A 4,482-nucleotide genomic window follows, 5' to 3' on the forward strand; every position below is an offset into this window, starting at 1 on the left:
CTTGGTTTTACCACTTCCAAAAAATAACAGAGATTCAAATGTTTAGGAACATGTACCAAAAAGGAGCCTGAAGTCTCTACAGGCAGTGCAGATTAATCTGTACACTGTATTCCCTCTTTTGTTAAGATCTTGTCACTTCTAGAGCCTGAACGCCCTCAGAAAAGGTGAACCTTTTTTGTGAACCAGTCTTATCTGGCAGGTGTCGCAGACAGTGCTCTGCTCCTAAAGGGGAGAAACTGCTAGAGAAAAAGCCCTAGCAGGGAATAAGGAGCCCACCTGCAGGTTGCCAGGGCAACTGGAGATAGCAAACAACCCACACCTGCCAGCGGTCAGCTGGCTGTAAGGGGCAAGGCCTGGCTCTTATAAAGCCCAGGAGCTGAGGCCAGGGTAGTTCCCTGCCAGCAACCAGAGAAAAAGGAATTCCTGGAGCAATGATGTGAGGCAGAAGCCTGACTGCAGGTACAGCTCAAGCCGGGTAAAGGATGACCGCTCTAGGATGTCTGAGTCATGTGATTTAGCCAGGCAGCTTTAAGTTATGTTGTAGCCTAGGGGCTTGGGGTTTGCTTTGTTTTTGTATCACTGGTGGCTTGGGTGAGGCTATTAGGGGTTGGAGGAGGCCTCATAGGGAACCCACAGTAGCGTGGGGACCCCAGCACCAGTAAGGGCGTGGTGTACAGGGTGCATAGACCCCAGCCCCGGGGAAGGGGCCGCTATTGAGAAGCCCCGGTGTGGGCATGGCGAGCCCTGGGGAAGGGGCTGCTATTGAGAAGGCCCCAGAGAGAGGGCGGTGCTGCAGAGGGAGAGGGCAATATTATCCCCTCACTTTCCCTGTTTTCAGATGCAACACTTTACCTCCCACAGACTTCTAAAGGCTCACTCCCATTTTCTTTTCTATTTCTACCCAGTGGCATAAAGGGGAAGGAGTAGGGGGGCAGTAAGGGCAACTGCCCTGGACACTGATTTTGGGCGATGAGCATGCAAAAAACCAGCTACTGCTGGAAGCTATACAACGGTGGTTGCAAAATGGAAGTCACCACCTCTACGCCCAAACATGTCCTTATATTGCTGCTTCTGCCAGCATTATCTCACCCTCATATGCACACCACTGGGATGGGACATAGTTCAGGAATTGGGTACAAGTTCCTGCAATGGACCCATTGGGTGTACCTCAGATTCAGGATCACTGAGTTAGTGAGCTGAGTTAGTGATCTGGAGGGCAGGTGCCAAAGGGAACATATCCTGTGGGTCTCAGAGACCACACTACTGTTTCCCCCCCTTAAGTGAGATAGTTCCAGCCACCTGCCTCAGAAATACCTGGCCTCATACTACTCCTCAATATCTCTTCACCTCAAGCTTGGGGCAATGGCTATGTTACCCCAAGTACCTTGACTTTTCACAGATGTTCCTGCCACCATTACTTCCACTTCCAACCTTTTTTTAGTCATTGCTAGAGCTCTTTTTGACTGGTCAGCAACCCTCACTGGTCTTGACTCTGGGATACTTCAGCTTCCCCTTGGCTAAAGGCTTCACTTGTCACAATCCAACTCCAGCAGCAACTGTTCTAATAGCCTTCTCTCCTACTTTTTATACTGCACCCCTAGAGTTGCATCTATGAACTGGGGTCAAACATTGCCCCACATTGTCAGGCCCTCTTGGGTCTTTCACGACCCTCTTCCAAACCACAGCATAGCTCATAAGAAGGCTTTCTGTTCTCTCCTTTCCCAGTACCTTTGGGTTTCTTCCATTCCCCTCCTCCCAGTAGTCTTTCCTCTCACCTCTTCCCTATGCAGAATCCAGGCCATACAGAGATACAGCCCTCCCCTGCTGCACAAGAGATGTAACAAGACCAGTGCCTTCATTGCATGTAACATGCACAGCAATAGAGTCTAGAGTTACTCATTGCTATCAAGGTTTCACTTTCCTTAGCCACTAACTTTCTGCTTGGTAAAGTAAGACACTTGAAATACACATTGTTTAACTTGAGCAATCAACAAGGAATTTCCTTAATTGTTTTTTCATATTGACTTCAGATAGGAGGTGGGAAGATGGAAAAGTTCCTGTAAGAACATCTTAGTTGGAAATTTCTATTGACCTACTACATTGTTTAGCACAATTTTTCTGGCAAAGGCTGGTTTTGTTTGGTTTTTTTTTTTAAATTCCTTTGGGATTTTCAAGTCTACCCAAAGGAAAACAAGGCTTCATCCTCTTTGAACTGGTTTGTATTCCTGTCCAAAATAAATCTAGATGTAATGCTTACTTCCATTCAAAAAACAGTGTTACAGGAACTCTTGGTAAGTAGGAAGATTTGTAAGTTGCACACAAAAAAGAAATGTAATTAACTTTGGTAGAAGTACCACCTTCGTCTCTGGGTGTTGTCCCACAGAGAAGCAGCAAGTAGAATAATACTTCTCTCTTGCTTTGATACTTCTTCTTCTACTTGGTAAATATACCCTTATTACAATATTAACAGTGATATTTTTATACTTATTCACACTACATTTCTTTAATTCCCCATAGGAAGATAAACAATTTAATTTCTACTTTTATCTATAACCTGTATTAGGAAAAAAAAAAAAAGATTTTTAACATGTCCACATTTTGCCAACAGCACCTCTACCTATTTATTTTATTAGATGTGTATTTCACACTCATAAAAAGAAGTGCAGGTCCTCTCGCAATAAAACCAGGTAAGTTAAAAGGCGGAGAACAATATTAAAATAAAATAATGTGCTATAGAACAAACTCCCCAGACTATGCTCCAAAACTGCCTGCTGAAGACCAGCCCCCAAAAAGGTCTTATAATGCTTCTGAAACATGTCTAGGCTTGGCTTCTAAACGACTACAAGGAGAGGAAGTTCCAGAATAGCCTTAGCACACTGATGCTACTTGCAGGAAGTTGCTTTTGGCTCATCTTGGGAATTTCAATGAAATGGAGAAGAGAAGGCAGTCCTTTAAGTATGTGGGACCCAGATGAGTTAGGGCCTTATAGTACAAAACCAGCACCTTGAGTTGCTCTCAGAAGGCTATTACAAGCCAGTGTAGACTCTGGATCACTGGACTAATGTGCTCCGGGCAACCCACCCCCATCAGAACAGGAGCCACTGTTTTGCACCAGTTGCAGCTTCCAGACTAGGGGTGGGCAAAATATGGCCCACAGGCCAGTTCTGGCCCACCAACTGATTGGATCTGGTCTGCAGGCAGGTGCCTACCAAGTATGATAGAATGCTGGTCCATGGGCAGATGTCATGGGTGGGTGGCAACTCTGGTAGCTGTGTGGTGCTGGGCAGCTGGGGCTGCTTCTGTCATGACTGGCAGGCTTTCTATCTCTGGGTCAGGGCTGCCACTAGCACAGAAGTGGGAAGCATGAACCCACCCACAGCTGTACCAAGCCCTGCTCCGCTCCCCTGAGTCTGGACCCAGCAGTTGCCAGCCGTGTCCATAGCTGCCCAAATGTGGCCAGAAGCTTCTGGGTTGGGGCTCCAGTGTGGGAGGCAGGCTTCCACACTTGTCACAGCTAACAGCTCACAGGTGTAGCACAAGCCACCAACCCCGCATGCCTGGAGCCCTGACCTGGCAGCTGCCAGCTGTGTTCGGGCAGCTGTGGATGTAGCTGGCAGCTACTGCGTCCAGACTTGAGGAGTGGTGGGGGCCGCACTAAAGCTGTGGGCAGGTGGACTCCAGCTGTGGTGAGTGGGGATGCTAAAGCTGTAGGTGGGTTCAAGCTTCCACACAGGTCACAGCCCCAGGAGGAAGGGATGGGGAGGGAGAAAGCGGGGTAAAGAGAGAGAGAGAGATGTGGGCTTTGACAAGTCACCAAAACTCATTAAGTGGCCTGCCAGTCCAAATAATTGCCCACCCCTGTCCCAGACAGTGCTCAGGGGCAGCCTCACATTGAATGCATTGCAGCAATCTAGCTTTAAGGTTACAAAAGCATGGACAATGGTGGCCAGATCTGAATATGAAAGAGAGGCTTGCAGCCTTTTTCCCAGATGGAATTGGTGAAAAGCACTCCCCATTGACTACTTACTGCACTGATTCTTTCCTGGGTTAGTTATTGCAGAAGATGGCAAAGGCTGTGGGAAACTGAAACAGTGGCACAGCCAGAGGGTATAAAGCCAAGCATGGCCAGATCCAGAGGGGTTGGTCTCCCCAGATAGGTATGCTGCAAGGGACTTAAGTGAGTTCTTCCTTAACCCCAGCTGTTTGTTTCTGTATGTTGAGAATGGAAAAAAGTAGAGGTCAGCTAGTGGCATGCTGTGGAGAGGAGAAGCAGTTGGGGGAAACTGAAACAGTGGCACAGCCAGAGGGTATAAAGCCAAGCATGGCCAGATCCAGAGGGGTTGGTCTCCCCAGATAGGTATGCTGCAAGGGACTTAAGTGAGTTCTTCCTTAACCCCAGCTGTTTGTTTCTGTATGTTGAGAATGGAAAAAAGTAGAGGTCAGCTAGTGGCATGCTGTGGAGAGGAGAAGCAGTTGGGGTGG

The sequence above is a fragment of the Alligator sinensis genome, unplaced genomic scaffold (assembly GCF_000455745.1).
Source record: "Alligator sinensis unplaced genomic scaffold, ASM45574v1 scaffold647_2, whole genome shotgun sequence".
NCBI classification, from domain to species: domain Eukaryota; kingdom Metazoa; phylum Chordata; order Crocodylia; family Alligatoridae; genus Alligator; species Alligator sinensis.